Here is a 19,778-nt window from a genome sequence, read left to right as displayed (position 1 = left end):
GCAAAGACCCCGATTCATTTGAGGAATGTCTACGCAAAAATGGTGTTATTTATACCAAGCACGAACGAGATAAAGTCAGAAAACTGTTAGAGGAAACAAAGCATTGTAAACTCGTATTAAAAACCGATCAAACAGCTGCTTATGCAATTGCTTCGCAAATATATAGCAAAAATAGCAACTGCTAAGCAAAAATATAACAAAAATATAGCAAATATAGCAACTGCTAAGCAAACATATAGCAATTGCTAAGCAAAAATATAGCAAAAATACGATAAATTGAACATTAGTAGCGGTTATTATGTAATAATGTGGTTTGAAATCCTCACTCTTTTACAGCAGTTTATTATTTCGGGGTGTATTTGATATGCAATATTCCATTATGTTAGACTTAAATATCTCCTTAGGTATTACATTATGGAATGCGACGAACTTATCGAACAAATGCTCAAAGATGAGCCTGATCAACATGCTGAAGTAGTTACAGATAAATCTTTAGATAACCATAGAGAAAAGACTCGCGGCTTTGGTATCCGGTGGAAAATGCTCCCAATATTTGGGGGAAAATTATACCATTGATAACATGACTGATTGAGAAATTAAAAAACTGTATGCGCATTACGAGTCTAGACTGGGAGCTACCATGACTAAAACAATAGGTTCGGCTATGTTACAACTATACACAGTCATAGCTAGTACATTTCTTCCTATCGCGACAGAACATTACATGTATTTATGGGAATCTCTAGAGAAAGACCCATTCATCGAACATGCTATAAGCACAGTAAGCTGTGAGTTTTATAACAGATACGGAATGTTCTTAGCGCCGGTGACCACCGCTTTAATAACGGCTAGGTATTGTCAATTTAAACATAAGTGCCCACATACTAATAATGGAGACTCAAGTGACACCACAACAGATTGTGGAGACGCAACAACAAGTACAAACCCTGACTGCACAACAAGTAAACTAGGAAACACCACAAACACAGATTGCACCACAAGTGAATGAGGAAATACCATCGATTGCGAAATCACAAGCAAGAGTGACTAAGAATCCTCGAAAAGTCACAGCTGGTAGGAAGGGTGCGCTAGCGAGGAAGGCAAAGGTCCACAATTCAAATACTGAACATAGCACGATTAAAACTTGGGCTCCCTATACACTGGGGGTTGTTGCTATAGCGGTGGTATGGTTGTTTTATAAGACTGGAGAAGAGAAAACTTCACCAGCGATTGCGCAATCACAACAACAAGTTCAATTAAAGCTGCAAGCAGCAATGCCGGGCTCCATGTAACACTGCGCACAAACATCCATGTTCGAATCCTCAAAGGGTTTCCTTGTACCGTCAAATGTAGGCACCACTTGCAGGGTATCGCCGCTACGTAATTGTCATGTGCAGGGGTGTCCAAGTCTGTTCTAAACCCATTTCCGACCTTGAACATGTTCGAATCCTCATAGGGTTTGCTTGAACCAACTCCGTCCAAAAATAGTCACCTGACATCGCCAATACGAATTGGCGTGTTCCAGGGGTGTCCCAAATATTAATCAAATATTACCACCAAGCGGTGTTACTTTTAGCATGCAACCAAGAACAAAAAATGAGGTACATATGTCCAACTAACTTCATGTCAACTTTCAATAGTTTCTGTGGATAACCTTACAAGATATGATCTTTAAAGTAAACTTTCGGTGATTTTTTTTTATCAAAATCAAAATCCATTATTGCAGCAACCAAAAAGGATATCCAAAAACGGCTATGACAATTTGTTGTGTTCTGTATGGAGACAATTATCAGAAAGTTTGGATGCATTTCATGCAGTGGATCCAGAGGAGATACCATTGGAAGACAGGTACCCAAAACACACTGTGAAAACCTTGAATCCAATATGGCTTCCAAACCATGTGACCAATGACCAAAGTCAAAGAACAAAAAATGAGGTACATATGGCACACTAACTTCATGTAAACTATTAATAGTTTCTGTGGAGAACCTCACAAGATATGATCTTTAAAGTAAAATTTCGGTGAAATAAAATGATCAAAATCAAAATCCATTATTGCCGCAACCAAACAGGATATCCAAACGGCTATGGCAATTTGTTGTGTTCTGTATGGAGACAATTATCAGAAAGTTTGGATGCATTTCATGCAGTGGATCCAGAGGAGATAAGATTGGAAGACAGGTACCCAAAACACACTGTGAAAACCTTGAATCCAATATGGCTTCCAAACCATGTGACCAATGACCAAAGTCAAAGAACAAAAAATGAGCTACATATGTCCAACTAACTTCATGTAAACTATTAATAGTTTCTGTGGAGAACCTCACAAGATATGATCTTTAAAGTAAAATTTCGGTGAAATAAAATGATCAAAATCAAAATCCATTATTGCCGCAACCAAACAGGATATCCAAACGGCTATGGCAATTTGTTGTGTTCTGTATGGAGACAATTCTCAGAAATTTTGAAAGCATTTCATGCAGTGGATTCGGAGGAGATAGTCAGTGAGTCAGTCAGTCAGTCAGTCAGTCAGTCGGGTTTAACGCCTCTTTTAACAGTATTCCAGTTATATCACGGCGTGTCAGCTTAATGTGGGAGGAAAGCCCGAAGTGATGCAGGTCTCAGACGTTTACCACTTCAGTGAAACCCACGAGCACGGGTATGGTGCTGACAAACCTAGAAACATAATCAGGGCGAACCAGGATTCAAACCCACAATCTTAGGTTTCTGGCGTGCCAAAGGGACGCAAATCTACACAGCGAAATCGGGGCGCCTTAGAGGACTGGGCCACCCGTGCCCCCAGATAGTATTTGAAGACAGGTACCCAAAAAACCCTGTGAAAACCTTGAATCCAATATGGCTGCCAAACCACATGATCAATGACCAAAGTCAAAGAACAAAACATATCAAAGAACTGAAGCAGCAGATACATGCAAGGTTTGAAAGTAAACGGACAAACGGTTGTGGAGCAGCAGGGCAAAATATATCGTAAAAAAATACTTGTTTTTCAGTTATCTGCCCTTGGCCTTTGGGCCTAAGGCCTTGGGTTTTTAGCAGGCACTAGTACCCAACAGTCCACATACACATACAAAATTTGAACACAATCAGGCCAGTCGTTATTTTGCTAGGCCTGGTACAAAAATAGGCGGAATAATAAACAATAATAATAATAAATATAGTTGCAAGCAACGATGCGGGCTCCAAGCGATATCAAATATAAGTGCTGATGCTTGTTTACATTCATGGTAGTGCATTTCACAATATCTCACTTTGGTTATACAGAGGACTAAACCAATGAAAATGAGTTTTTAATGGCTCAAGGTGATTACTTTTTAGACAATTATCCCAGTTGACTCATAAGTCACTTCCAGTATCAGGAATGATATATGCACTACTGTACACTCTTATACATATCATCTATCCTGAGTGCCCATTGAAGCAATTAATATTTAGGTGGTTATGGATCATGTGTTCACAGTTTGTATTAACCGAGAAAAGCGATGGGGTCAAACGAAACCAAAAGACCTGGGGAACAATGCAGTTTACTGAGTGCATTGACTGGTACAAGTATGTCCATCACCGCGATATAGCGTTACTGCAGTCTTGCTATAGTGTTACAGTGGCTGGCTGGCTAGCTGGCCGTTACCCTGAAATACACCTTGTCAGTGCCGGCTGAAGCAGGGTTTGGGTGGTTATACACAATATGTTCGAAGTTTATTTGTCCATGGGGCTATACCATCGATGCACGACCCTGCATCACTGCCGAGAATACCACCTTCGGACATAGCCAAATCAGCATGTTGACATGTTGTACGCACATGCTTTCTATAGATAAGTAAGTATGTCTCTCAGCCGCTAGTGAAATCGGTAAACCATAGGAATAACACAGTTGCAGTTCACCAGGGAATAGGACACAGAATCACAGAACAGACGTCACGTTGTCCTGTTGTCATGTATTATGCAAAGAAATAAATATGCCTTTTTGAGATAAAACAAACAGGGTTTGTTTGATATTTTTACTGCTGCTTCTTTCGGTGTCTTTAATGAACCAGTTGGAAACGTCATAAAATCGCTTGGTCCCCCTTCTCCCGAAAAAACATTTTCAAAACATGTCAGATCACAGTTTGGTGAATGTATGATTCGGATGAGTAAATACTAAAAAGTGCCTAGTCTGACAGTTATTGGATGATCTGCTGAGGTACAATAGGTTCAAGTATGTTGTTATAGATGAATCCTGTTTAATGTTTCTTTCCGTAGCCTTCGATTCTATGCCGCTACAATTAAACATGGCTATGGGGAAGCCCAGTGTACATAGTAGTAGTAGCTAAGCTGTAATCCAAAAACCATAGCCATAGAACACAGTTGCAGTTCACCAGGAAACAGGGCACAACATTACATCTCAAACATCACCGTGTCGGTACTACTTCAAGAAATAAGTATGCCTATTGGAGAAGTCCGTTGCGAGCACGTTATGAGTGTTCTAAGTAGATTGAAATGCTGTGAACGGGGCTTATTCTGAAATATTACTGCAGCTTCTTTCACTGCTTCAAAAACAGATTTCTATAGTCCGTTTCTTCTTGTGTTGTTCACCAGCAGAATGTACACTGTATCTCACTAACACTGACAACTGATCTCGGCTGACAACTGATCTCGGCACTCCACAGCGGATGAACACAATCGTAGTTCGCTGAAAATTATACACAAAGCCCACGTACTTGTTTATGAAATCCACAAACATATACCACAATAAACATATAAATCCAATATGGCTGCTAAACGGTGCGTTGTAGCTACCATGGTCCTGCAGTACAAAATGATGGGCATCTGATTGCGCTGCCGCATGGCAAATCTGGAAGTCCTTGGACAATTAGTTTCGAAGATTATTGCTGCTGAAGTTGAAACTTTGATGAGGTATCTGCCCTTAGCCATATTGAAGCCATTCTGGCCACTGGTTGTTTTTGTAGGTCTGGTACAAAAAACGGCGGAATAATAATAATAATAACAAACACAACAACTACAATAGGGCTCTACAGCCTTTCAGGCTTGGAGCCCTAATAAATAATAATAAATCGAACGATTACAATAGGGCTCTACAGCCTTTCGGCTTGGAGCCATAATTAGAGTTAAGCCCTCATGTAATGTTATAATAGCAATGACTACTCCAGTTACAGACAGTAAAATGTTGGTAAACGCAACATATCATTCAGCGGTGGTCAGCGGCTTAGCCATTGGCTATGCTCATATAGCTACCGTATATGACCGCAGATACGCCGACCCCGTAGATAAGCCGAGGTGTTAACTTGACCATTGAAATACGAAAGAAAATGATATGACCCACAGATAAGCCGAAACAGGAAGTGAAAGGCAAAAAACACTGCGAAGTCAGACATGTGCCGGTACTCGCAGATATTCAAAAAGAAAAGATGAAAAACAACGTAATCAAATTGAAAAAGTCATTATTATTTCTAATAAAGATTTAACAAACCAGTCATCCACTTTCATAATGTGGGAAGCTGTTTCTCTTGGGTTTTATTAATCTCATAAAGATCGTTATATGTTGCCATCAACAACGAAGCGCCATTTTGTGAATCGGTGTATATAGAATTATGAACCTGTGAGAAAATATATCAGCTAGAGCGAAGACTCGCAGTTTGAATTCAGCATCGTAAGCATGGCGTTTTCAATTCAAACTCATGATGAGAATGTCAGTCAGTACTTACTTACTTACTTACTTTGGAGATTTAACGTGCGCTTTCCGACTGATGCGTATTTCGCACACGGGCCCGGCCAGGCCATTTAATGTGTTTCCGAAAGGGGCGAAAGTGGTCTGTGCAACCCCAGAGGGCGGTTTAGGGGCTGCTTATATAGAATTTGGGAATTTTGAGATTTGGAATAGATGCCGATGGGGTTGGGGAGGAGAACTAAGGGAGCCTAAGGCCTTAAAGTTTTCTAGTTTATTTTGTGGGTTTAGTATTTCTTCTAGAGTGAGAGTCTTGTTTAGATTGAGGGTGGTTTGTAATGCGGTTTGATGTGTTAGGTAGTGTGTGCAGTGGATGAGTGCGTGTTCTGGGGTTTCTGGTTGTTTGCAGTGTGGGCAGTTACCTGTAGTGTGTATTTTTATTTTTTTTAGGTGGTTATTTAGGTTGGTGTCACCTGTTTGGAGTTTAGTGATTACTCTGTCCATTTTTTTGATGGATGGAGAATTTTTGGTTTGGTTAGTGGTTTGCTGAGCATTTTTTTGATTTGGCTATTTGAGTTTAGATATAGGTTATGCCATTTTTTTGTGATTTTTTGTTTGTTTACACTTTTAATTTCTGATTTTGAGATGGGTAAGTTTAAGCTTATTTCTGGGATTTTGAGGGATAGTTTAGCTGCTTCATCGGCGTTTTCATTACTGTATATTCCTACGTGGGCGGGTATCCACAAGAAGGTTATTTGTTTGCCTGCCTTAGTTAGGTCGTTGGAGCTTTTAAGTATTTGATTTATTAATTTAGGTCGGTTTTTGGTATTTTTGTTTTGGAGGGCTTGCAGTCCACTCAGGGAGTCGGTAAGTATTAGGATTTTTTTGTGGTTTTTGGATTCTTGATTATGGAGGGCTGAGGCCATGCCCATTAGTTCTGCCGTGAATATTGATTGGTTGTTTGGGAGTCGGAAGGATTGTGTGGTTTTAGTTGGTTGTGTGGTATGGACTCCGAAACCTGTGTGTTTGGAGATCTGAGGATCCGTCCATGTAAATGTGACACCAATTTGGCCAATTTTCGTGTATGTATGCTAGTGTGGTAGTTTTAGCTATGTTTGGGTCGGTTTGTTTATTCATTTGGCTAGCTAGTGTTGTGTCTATTTTGGGTATTTTAAGTTTAGGGGTGAAGATATTTGATTGTTTGCAGTTTTGTTTAAGATTTTTAATTTGGTGTTCATTTAGGTAGTTTGTTATTCTTTGGGATATTGTAAGTCAGTGTTGTTGTTGTTGTTGCATTAGGTGTTTAAGAGGTCGCCTTCTGCCTAGGCAATTTCGGCTGACCTGTCCCTCTTTGGGACTCCTGTGTGTGAGAAGGGTTCACATATCTATTGTGATTTCGGTGTTCACATAATTTCTGTTTTTTGCATTGATATGATTTCTATTTTCTTATATTGATATGATTTCATTTTTATCCTTGGCTGCTCTGTTTATATACGTTCGAGCAGCTGTCCATCTCTCAGAAATAGAGTTAGTTTGGCCTTCGCTATTGCATCTCTTGGCTTTAGGAGATCTATGACAGATAGCGGATCTAACTGCAATTCTTGTTTTAACCTAGCCCGGGCTGGGGCATGGTCTTGACATTCTAGTAACAGGTGGTCAATGGTTTCAGCCTGATTGCAAGATGAGCAAACCTTGTCATAGTGCTTTTTGTGACCAAGTCTGAGGCGTGAGATAGCAGTTTCAATTTTCCTTTCATTTGAGTATGAGTTTGGCTTTTGTTGGACCTTGGCTTGAATTTTGTATAGCCATCTGCCGATCTTACTTGCGTCCCATTGGGCTTGCCATCTTTTTGCTATGGAGGCTTTGATTTTGCTTTTTATCTCTAGTTTACTAAAGGGAATAGGCTGTATATCCGCTTTGTCTAGAGCTAGCTTCGCCAGTGAGTCTGCTTTTTCATTTCCATGAATATCTATGTGAGAGGGGATCAAACACAGCTCCACCTGTTGCCCTTGGTCCGATAGTTTTGTATATTCGTATAGAATATTGTTGACTGTGTTTGGCCTGGAGTTTGAGTTTCTCCCACTGATGGCCTGAAGTGCACTTAGCGAGTCTGATAGGACGACTGCCTTTGCTTCCGGGAGTTCCGGTATGAATTGCCTCCAATTCAGCCGTGAATACTGACTGACCATCAGGCAAGCGAACTGAATGTGCTTGGGGTTTGGAGCTGTGGATATGGATCCCGTAACCAGCACTGTTGTTGATAGGATTCTTGGATCCATCAGTGTATATATGGGCCCAGCTGTCCCAGGTAGTTTGAATTTTAGTGATAGCTACTGATCGTAGTAGGGTTGGGTTTTCTCTTTTAGTGACTTCTGATGTTAAAGCAGTGTCAACTTTGGGAGTTTGTAAAGTCCAGGGAGGGTGTAAACCTTTGTAGTGACTTTCTGGAGGCTGAATGTCATCGCAATTGTGACTTCGAATGAGTTCACGCACTAATATCCCAGATGGCTTTAGTGAGGGATTTTTTCGAGCTAGGGCTTCATCTCGAGCGTTTTTGTCTTGCCATATCATTTTAACCAAAGGGTTTGATGTTCGTCCCCAGAACGATAATATTGCCTGCTCTCTTCTTAGTTTCAATGGGAGTTCTCCTGTTTCTACTTGTAGTGCTTCTAGTGAGGTGCCTGTCGCTGCGCCTGTGGCCAGCATTAGGGCTTTGTATTGTATTCTGTCTAGGCGCCTCAAGACAGTATTTGATGCTGAGTGAAAAGCCTCACAACCATAGTCAATTTTTGATCTGATAAGAGCTTTGTAGAGGTCCAGCTGAGTGTCCCTCGATGTGCCCCAAGATGTGCCTGAAATTGCCCGTAATACGTTCAGGTCTTTTTGACATCTGTTTTCCACATATTCTATATGCTTGCGCCAAGTGAGGTGTTGATCAAGGATAACTCCAAGAAATATTGCAGATTTTTCGAATTTGATATGTTTGCCTTTTATGGAGACACGGGGTATCATAGCATCTTTCCCCCGACGTTTGAATAGAACTCCAACCGTTTTTTCACTTGAAAGGGTGAATCCCCATTTATTGCACCATTGATCTACTCCGTCCAGGGCTGACTGGAGTTTTTTTCTGATTTGTGAGATATCTCTGTGCTTTACCCATATTGCTCCGTCATCAGCGAACTTAGAAGTTTGGGTAGGAGAGTTGACATGGTCAAAAAGATCATTGATCATGATATTAAACAGGGTTGGGCTTATGATGCTGCCTTGTGGCGTGCCATTGTCCAGTGCCATAGGATCCGATCGATTGTTCCCTATTTTAACTGATAGCGACCTGTCTTGCAGGAAGCTGTCTATGAAGTTTGCCATGTTCCCTTCAACTCCATTTTGTGATAGTTTTGAGAGGAGTCCGTCATGCCATACCATATCGAAGGCTTTGCTGAAGTCCAGAAATACTGCGGCTAGGTATTGTCTGTTTAATTGGGCTTTTTTTATTTCATTTTCCAGTCTTAGAATATGATCTAGACACGAGTGTCCCTTCCTGAAGCCACTTTGGTCAGGTTTTATGTGATTGCCAGTTTGAAGATGATGCATGAGCCTTTTTGTAACCATGGCTTCCATGGCTTTGCACATGTTTGAGGTGAGTGAGATCGGTCAAAAGAGTTTGGTAGGGCTTCTTCTTTCCCTTGCTTTAGCAGCGGGATAACCGCAGCATGTTTCCATGCTTTTGGGACTTCTCCTTTGGACCATATCGTGTTATACAACTCAGTGAGTAAGCCTTTGGTTTGATCAGGTAGGTTTTTCAATATCTCGTAGCTGGTTGTGTCAAGACCAGGTGCTGTGCCTTTTCTATGTTGTATCGCATCATCAAACTCTGTCACCGTAAATGGTATATTGTATACCAGATGCTTGCTTTGCGGCCGTTTTGAGATCTTAGGCATAAGCATTTTTTCCTGTTTGAATTCTTCGCTGCAATTTGTGTTGCTGCTGACAGATGAGAAGTGCTCAGCTAGAATGTTGGCCTTTTCTTTGACTGTATGGGCGTTGGCTAACTTGGGAATTTTTGTGGGTTTCCGCTTACCCCTGATTGCGTGTATTTTGCTCCAGACTGTTTTAGCATTTGTTTTCTCATTAAGGGATTTGCAGAATGTCTGCCATGACTCTTTTTTAGAATCGTCTATGAGTTGTCTTACTTTCGTCCTGGCTGCTCGGACTTGGGCAAAGGCTGATTTATCCCTTTTTGACCTATTTAGGGCTTTCTTTCTCACTTTCTGTAAGTCAGTAAATATATACCAACTTTTATAACCCCCTTTATACCACTATTGTATGTTAATCCAATTGAATTAAATAAACTATGAACACTTTGAATGACCATCACTTACTCACAGGCTTCTCCAGTTTATTAAACTAATCTCTCGAAAACAAAGGAATTAAGCCCCTACTCCCAACACGATCGCTAAGCAGCCACAACTTGAAAATGTTTGTGTAAACAACATGACAATACCAATCAGACCGTTATTATCAGTGCTCATTTCCTTGTGTACCGTGTTGCTTTTTAAACAACAGGAAGCAATGACAGTGGTCACCGTTTGTGACGTCACAGGAAACAGCTGATCACATGTTTTTGCAAATGGCGAACAGAATAACTCAGTGTTACAGTTGTTTATTTGCCTCTTTCAATAAAGGCAGACACTTGTTCACTATCAATTTATGAACTTTGCAAAACGTACATAATAGCTATTGGCGATTTCATCTGGGGATAATATATTATAGCTGTGAATTATATATATTGTTACATGTAAAGATTGTGGAGTTTATGAAGAACGATAAACTTTGAACATTCAGTTGAAAACTAATTATCGGAAGTAGTAACATGCATAACATTTTTTTAATAATGACAACATTGGTGTATAATAATAACTTTATTGATAATTTAAAACAATAATGGCTCTAGTCGTGGCAACTTCCAAACTTTCGGGAAGTTGTAACCTATCGGACCGTCATTCAGGCGATGTTTCTGACAAATCACGATCTGAAAAATACTACCATGAAAGTGTATCCCGTGGATAAGCCGACCCCTTCCTACAGAATCTTTTTTCTGGTCCTCAAAATTCGGTTTATACGCGGTCATATACGGTAAAATGATTACTAAAGCCACACCACCCAAGCTAGATTTTAATGGTTATGGTATCGGTATGATGATTCTTCATATAGTATTGGCAATGGCTACAAAAGATATGCTCATCAAACAAGGACTTATCCCAGAAGACATAATGAAGTAATTAAACATTTGAATATTTTATATTATTGAACATATGAATATTTTATATTCATATAAAACATTTGAATATAGCATCAATTCCGATGATGGTCGGTGGAGCTATTGTTAATGCTCTAGCTTTTTGGGGGAGTAATTTTTTTTTTCTAGTATGAGAGGTTCTGAGCAGAAAAGACATAATAAAGCATTAGAACAACTCGGAACAGCCCAGTCACAATGGGCCAGAAATAGGATGTTAAGATTAGATTTTATTAATGATGAACTGCGTAAAGAGGGGCATTCAATTCAAACGTTTAAGAATGTTGAATCTGCCATGCATGAATACTTCCTCGTTTATGGAAAGAAACTTGACCCAATACCGAGACCAACAATAAGTCAGTTTTCTACACCGTCAGAGGCTCAGAAAAACCGCAAGATAGCGTTTATAGTTTTTGGATTGACTGGTGTGTCCGTATTTAGCTATGTTCTACTGAGTATCAACCATCAATAATAACCCTGACTACTCAGCTATAAATAGCGCTGACTGGCTGACTGTTATCTATTTTAAGCTACACAAAAGCTATGATCTATTACGTATCAATTAATCTATAAATAGCTAGGATAACTATGACTCACCAGTTGAGATGTGATTTGCATTTAGACAAATGATATGATAGATGTATAACCATGAATCTGTGCAGATTTACACTCATGGGGAAGCTGATTCAATGCAACCGACGTTATGTGGGTGTTTACTGTAGGATCCACTCTTATTACATCAGACGGGGAAACATAAATTACGTTTGTTCTGTATGTGGGATAGGAGTCAAAGGTCGTTATTGTTTATGTAAGAAACACGGCGCTGATAGGGTGAGGAACCAGATTATTTACGCTAGGAAGAGAGATTACATCAACGAGAGGAATAGGTTGGGGAGAATAAGTATTTAGATATATGAAAAACAACCATTTAGAGATTTGACTCATTTTGCATATACCATTAAACCACAATGGTTTTTGTGAGAGAGTTGAAGGCTTTGGCAAAACAATGTGGTCTACATGGTTATTCTCGAATGAGAAAAGCTGAATTGATTGATTTACTCGGTTTGGAATACAACAAAACCAAGACTTTTAGAGAACTCAAAGCTCAAGCGAAAAAAAGTGGGCTGAGAGGTTATTCTCGAATGAGAAAAGCTGAATTGATCCCTTTACTAGATCAATCTGGTTGATTATTTTTATCAACTGATTGATTATTTTTATCATCGGGTTGATGAGTTAAAATTTGTTCCCACTGCCGGCGTTGGTAAATATCTTAGAGGTTGGAAGATACGTATTAATTCCAACATGTATGTCAATGATGTTAAGTCCATCGTATCAAGTAAAATTAGTTAGATGTTGTACACAGGATTAGCCCCGCCCCGGAACATATTCCCAGAATCATTTCGTTTCTGATGGTAAATATCATTTTACGTGGATAAAGAGTTTAAGCAGGCTATTATGCCATCAAGCAAAACATGCAGGAAAGAAATATTTGTGTGAAAGATTCCTGCATTGGTACAGCAGATAAGATCTATTAGAAGCTCATAAAGAAGACTGCATAGGTGTTGGATAGACTGTTATCAGGATACATATGCCTATACTAAAATTTGAAGATTATTGTAATCAAATGACAGTACCGTACATAATTTATGCCGGCTTCGAAGCACTTATCAAACCTTTAGAAAATACCAAATTTTCTTGAGTATAGTGCACACCATGTATAATGCACACCCCCCTCTAGCGGATTACGTATTTTGGAGAAAAAAATTCGAATACCAAGCGCATAAAAAATTACACCGCGTCCCTTCAGCGATGTCAGGCAGTTGAGATAAAAAATGACCAGACATGTTGATTTACTATTTAAAACGTATTTTTTATTCTTCTAGGCATTGTTTCATATCCAGGGATTAAGATAACCATGTGTATTTTCTCGTAAACTAAGCCGGAAACAGCAATCAGCTGTACACAAGTCAAGACACATCCAATGATATAACTTTACAGGATTTTAATGCAAGGATCAGCATAAATTGTATCTGAAACTATTTTTTTTATCAGGAATAATATATTCCAATATCTTGTTAATTTAGATGCAGCTTTTACTGATATTTAAAAAAATAATAACCCTAAGCGAAGCAGCTGATCCCGGGTATAAATTTTTACATGGAACCAGTCTGACTAGTCACCGTCAAGGCTCACGCGCACGTGATCACGAGAATGACGTGTTGACATAGAATCGTCAAACAAAAACAAATATGGCTTTTAACGAGTCAAAGTATGGCATTTATGATATATGTATCCATTCTCTGTCAACTAAAGTTCTGTTTTGAGGCGTCAATAGCGGTAATCTGACCGTGGTTGCTGTTAATAATGTTGAGTTGTGCGATCTTCCGATCCCTTCACACAAGATTTGGCCGAAATTAATTAAAACAATATTAAAAGGAATTTTGAATAAAATTAATAAAATAAGTTACAAATGTAAGTCCAGATATACAAAGAACACTTTCTATAGCCAGACAGTGTAATTACATGATTAATTTGCGTACTTCAGTATGGATTTGTTGACATGGTATTTCCGGTGTTACATGCTCACAGTCTTTCCATGAGGGAAAAAACATCCAAACTCATAATTCGTGTATAATGCGCACCCCCTTCTACACAGCTGTGGTTTTTTTTTAAAAAAGTGTGCACTATACTCAAGAAAATGGTACTGAACACAATACCGTATGTAGTTTTACATATAAAACTCAAGAACATATTTCTTGTGGGTTTGGATATATAGTTGTAAGGTATGATGGGAAAACAAACCTGCCTGTGATTTACAGAGGTCCCGATGCAGCGGGAAAGTGTTAGAAACCCATGTGTATGAGGTGAGGTGAGGTGAAATCGGGTTTAACGTCGCGTCCAAGATTATTGCACTTATATAGCGACGTGCATCTACATGTGTGTGTTTGTGTGGCTGCTTGTACTAGTCCGGACTGATGCCGATTTTTAGTGCTAGCTCACTGAGATACCATACCGCAGTTTGACATGAATACCCCACTCAGACACAGTATACTGACTCCGAGCCGACCAGTCCTTGTTTTAGCCCCTTAATGCCGAGCGCCAGACAGGGTAACAACAAGTACCATCTTTTAACGTCTTTTGGCATGACGCGGTCGGGGATCGAACCCCGGACCTTCCGCTCTCCGGGCGGACACTCTACCACTAGACCACGGAGGCGGTCCCATGTGTATGACGAAGGATGATTGGAGGGCCTATAAGAAGTCAACAGGTTGCCATGTTTGTAATAAACACCTGAATGGGGATTCCGTAAGAGATCACTGAGATCACATGTAATTATTGGGGAGCGGCGCATAATGAATGTAACTTGAAACTAAAAATGAATTCTCAAACAATACCCATGCCTGTCGTGTTTCATAACCTTAGAGGATATGATTCTCATCTCATCATGCAAGCTATCTCAAAGACCGACGGTGGCTTAAATATGTTAAAATTTGAACATTATTGTAATCAAATGCCAGTACCGTACGTAATTTACGCCGACATCGAAGCGTTTATCAAACCCATAGAAAATACTGAACGCAATACTGATAGTAGTTTTACGTACAAAACTCAAGAACATATTCCTTGTGGGTTTGGATATATAGTTGTAAGGTATGATGGGAAAACAAACACTCCAGTGATTTACAGAGGTCCTGATGCAGCGGGAAAGTTCCTAGAATATCTACAAAATGAAGAGAGAATAATCAGGGAAAAATTATCGTGTAAGAAACCCATGTGTATGACGAGGGATGATTGGAGGGCCCATAAGAAGTCAACGAGTTGTCATGTTTGTAATAAACCCCTGGATGGGGATTCCGTAAGAGATCATTGCCACGTCACGGGTAATTATCGGGGATCCGCTCATAACGAGTGTAACTTGAAACTAAAAATGTATTGTGAAACAATACCCATCCCCGTTGTGTTTCACAACCTTAGGGGATACGATTCACATCTCATTATGCAAGCTATCTCAAAGACCGACGGCGATTTAACGTGCATTCCTAATAATATGGAAAAAAACATATCATTCTCGTTGACTAAAACTACAAATTTTACGGACAAGGATGGGAAAGCTCATCTTACCGAGGCAAGTGAGTTAACTAACTATAAAAGTTCAGTTTCCACCCTTGCCAAGCTATGCTGGTATTATGGAGTTACATTTTGGCTGGACTTACGAGTCTATGCATAGTCCAATCAAAATTGCGCTCCGAAATCGAAATCCGGTTCGTAAATTGTCACGCAGATTTCGGTCAATTGCAGGATTTGAAAAGCATGTGCACCGCTAACTCGTTGTCAATAGGTATTTTCTTAATCTTTTCATGTTTTTAATCAAGGTGCTCACGTGATTTGATGCACTTCATGATGTAAGACTCATTTTATCACATTATATAGATCTTGATTATCGATCAGATCGTCTTGACTGGGAGCCGCCGTTTTGTTTGAAGCAAATGCGACTGATACGAGAGGTGGAATCTGATTGGTCCATAGGAGAGGCATAGAAGGGACATTCCAGCATAGTTCAGCAAGGGTGGAAACTGGTCTTTTAAAGTCAGTTAACTATCTTGCCCCGGGAAGATGGGGAAAGCTAGAATAAAGCAAAGTAATGGACTTATATTCATGGACTCCGTACAGTTTCTGTTATCTTCCCTGGACAATTTAGCTAATGCGAACAATCCCGATGACTTTGCATAACAAATCAATATACTGATCGGTTAACTCGGCATTTGTTGCTAAGAAAAGGTGTATATCCTTACGAATATATGGATGATTGGTCTATATTCGACGAAACTAAATTACCACCCCTTGAATCATTCTATAGTAACTTAACAGAATCAAAAATAACCGATGCTGATTATGAACACGCTCTGACGGTGTGGGATAAATTAGGTTGTAAGAAGTTAGGTGATTATCACAATCTGTACTTAAAAACCAATGTACTGTTACTTGCCGATATATTTGAGATATTTAGAAAGACATGTTTAAAACAATATGGCTTGGATCCGGCATGGTACTATTCCAGTCTCTGACTATCGTGGGATGCATTGTTGAAGAAGACCGGTGAACAACTAAAATTACTCACTGATTACTATATGCACTTGTTTGTTGAGAAAGGATTAAGAGGTGGTATATCGATGGCGGCGAAAAGGTATTCTAAGGCTAATAATAAATTTGTAGAAGGATATGATCCAAGTAAACCTGATACGCACATATTATATCTCGACGCCAACAATTTGTACGGGTGGGCTATGAGTCAACCTTTACCCACGGGTGGTTTTGAGTGGGTCGATAGTCATAATATCAATGTGAATGATATTCACAAGATTGATGTGAATAAAGGGTACATACTAGAAGTTGATTTGAAATATCCAACAGAGTTACATAAAGATCATAAGTTATCTGCTAGGTCCAGAAAGATTAATGGTTAATAAAGATTGGATGTCGGAATATCAACACTCCTTGATGGGTAATACAAGGTTGGCTAACGTAGAAAAACTCGTACCAAATTTGACGGATGAGACAAAATATACAGTTCACTATAGAAATCTCCAGTTTCATCTATTGTTAGATATGAAACTAAAGAAAATACACAGAGTTCTAAAGTTCGATCAAAGCCCTTGGATAGAACCCTATATAAGGTTGAACACAGATTTAAGAAAGATGGCTACCAGCGATTTCGAAAAGAACCTACTAAGCTCATGAATAACTTAGTATTTGGTAAAACTATGGAGAATCTGAGGAAGCGTGTTGATGTTAAATTAGTCAGATCTAATGAGGAAGAAAGACTTAGGAAACCTACAGCCAGTCCGTCTTTTAACAGAAGCAAGATATTTGATAACGACTTAGCCGCATATGCAGAAGAGTAATATAAAATTCAACAGACCGGTGTACGTTGGTTGGTACTTGTCAAAACACTTAATGTATGACTTTTATTACAACTTAAGAAGTAATACGGCGATAGATGTGGTGTTATATACCGAAACAGATTCTTTGTTGATGGAAATACAAACCGAGGATGTGTATAAAGATATGGCAGAAAAAATAGATATGTACGATACAAGCGATTACCCAAAAGATAATCCACTGCACAGCGTAGTAAATAAAAAGGTGTTAGGTAAGATGAAGGATGAATGTGCTGGGACCCCTATAGCGGAGTATGTTGGATTAAGACCTGAGATGTATTCTATAAAGAAGTCCGATAATGGGGAGATAAGAAAAGCTAAGGGTGTTAAGAAGTATGTTGTAAAAAAGCATATCAAACATGAACAGTATAAAGAAGCATTATTCAATGGTAGAACATTCAAACACAAGATGAACTCTTTAAGAAGTGTCAATCACAGGATATATGGATTAAGAATGAACAAGACATCATTATCCCCCAAAGAGAAGGATTGATAAGGATGGTGTAACTACCTATGCTTATGGTTACTTAGGGCGGTAATACTGTATCGTTGGGAACTATGAGCAACTCTTCTCGTACAAATGCCCTGCCCGGTCCATCTTTAAGATAATAAAGAATAGGCTCTCCTTCTTTCATAACCAATCGACTAATGTTATATATCTTAAGGGACCAAATCGAATCGGTTGCGCGACGTAGACCTCCTTCGAGTTCACCGAGCTGGTGTGAATATCTTACGCTTACTCCATCTGGAAGTTTTTGTTCTTTGCCTCTCCTTGGTGCTGAAGATTCGGAAGTCACAGATTTCATTTTAATTGCATCGGATGGTTTCTTCCCGATTAATCTCGTTACTTCATTATTTAGCGCTGATACAACAGCTGATAAACGTGTCACCCATTCGGTTGATCTTAATCATTCCGATTTCATTTCGATCCCATACTGATTCTGATCCATCCCGTTCTGCTAATGTCCGGTTAAATCTTTCAGTGATAGCTTGACAACGGTGGGCCTCTTTTTCACCACGCCTGATTTCAACATCATGCTTTGTTAACAGTTTAGCTACTGATCCCATAAACTCGCGACCAGGATCTACTTGAAATAGATCAAGTAGCAGTATAGGTATATAAATCTGGCCCCAGTGGGGTTGTGGCAGAATCACCATTACCTATACTACCCGTCACAGGGCATTTTTTCGCCGATGTGACTGTATGCAACAATATACTACAAATTATGTGTTAGTGTATTGTCACGTGTTTGAAAAGTTTGTGGTTCTGTATTCTAAAGGTAGGCCCAAAAGAATTCTACATGATGCTAACATATTTGCAACACCATGTCAACAAGGCTACCTGCTGAAAAATAACAGAAACAGTTTCCCCAGCTGTTCGTTCCTACGATAATGGAAACAACATTAAGACTGGTACAGCAGGGAATTTGTCAGCCATAACAATCTACATAGGATTTATGAAGGTGGTGTTCTCCACCTTATGTAAACATTGGTCAAGTCATTTCTTGTTGTCTTTGTTCGACCCCATTGTGCTCAGGACAAGAATATATATGGACAAGTTAGACTCATTAGTTTAGCCATCGGATAAGAAAGGATCCACTTATTTCTGTGATAGCTATTTGGAACTTTATACTCTATAGCCTATATATGACAAATGTTCCCAAATCACAAGTAGAACTGAATGAAACATGAAATCCTATTTACGGACGTACTAAGTACGTTGTCTCACATATTCTCTGGGATATGTGAGATATTTAAAAAACTAAACAGTACCAACAGACAGGTTGAGATGGAGCCAAACCTGGATGCACGAAGCTGTTCAATGTCATGTCAAATTCTTACTGCATGCTAAACACATTTGTCCCCACTGGAATTACTTAGCTTATAAATTATGCAATCTGCATCTCCAAATAACCTCTCCATCTGGATCAAAACGAGTGGCATAAAACTGCCCACATAACTGAAATACATATACAAAGTCTGACTCATTTTGAAGCATGTTTGGGGGTACCATTACCTATGGATTGTCCACCTGTTCACTGTTGTCACTTTTCAGCCATCTTGTTATCGATTTCCCGGAAATGAGCGGAATCGGGCGAAAATGACAAAGGGACATAACCTATTTTACATAACACGCATACCACTAATCATTCGTAATTATCATCATTGTCTCTGAGTGCTTGCTGAATGAAATCACAGGACATGTCCTCAAGGGACAAAAGGGATATATAAAACGAGTCTGAACGGAAGTTACGACACGAGAGTACCATTTGTATTGTCACGCATTGTATCATCAATAAATTACAATATTAATTATGATATAAATGTCCATCTAAATTTTATATATACATACAATTTTTTTATTTGAAGTTTACACGTTGTACAACTTTTCAGTTGGACGAGAGGTCAGTCACATGACAGCGAAATCATTGGTCATAAGTGTATGCACACTCAGATGGCGCAGTTGCCGCAAAACACCACTGCCACAGTCTAAGTTGCATATCACGTGACCGGTCTTTTCCCTTGTTTGTAAAAAATCAGAATAGAACTTACTAATGTAGCAGGGGTGGTTCATTATGAAAAATGACAAGCTGCGGTTGTTTGTTGAGGTGACATTTATTCCATTATCAATCACAATTGATCACTCACCCTGTAATAAAATATATAACATTATATACTGTACATAGAATAGCATACGGCGGCATATTAATTATTTCCTAGTTTGAGCAGTCACATTAATGCATACATGCAACGCATACAGTTACACATCACTAGTCCGTTGTAGATAACTTATAATAAATACAATTTACCGAACTTTCAAATAGTAATACCTATATTAAATGTCTCTTATCATAACTGAATATAT

The 19,778-nt window shown here is 39.2% G+C and overlaps 1 protein-coding gene across 2 annotated transcripts in view; it reads right to left on the bottom strand.

The window, feature by feature from the left end:
- The window catches only part of LOC139463729 (islet cell autoantigen 1-like), a 341,431-nt gene extending 322,432 nt beyond the window's left edge, over positions 1-18,999 (bottom strand). For both annotated transcript variants that reach the window (XM_071244977.1, XM_071244979.1), the window contains exon 1: positions 18,930-18,999. The gene's annotated coding sequence lies outside the window, so the exon portion shown is untranslated. The remainder of the gene's footprint in view (positions 1-18,929) is intronic.
- Positions 19,000-19,778: the final 779 nt, after the last annotated feature.

This window comes from Haliotis cracherodii, unplaced genomic scaffold, assembly GCF_022045235.1.
Source record: "Haliotis cracherodii isolate W230 unplaced genomic scaffold, xgHalCrac1.p SCAF_16, whole genome shotgun sequence".
NCBI classification, from domain to species: Eukaryota; Metazoa; Mollusca; class Gastropoda; order Lepetellida; family Haliotidae; genus Haliotis; species Haliotis cracherodii.
This window is presented reverse-complemented; position numbering and strand designations above follow the sequence as displayed.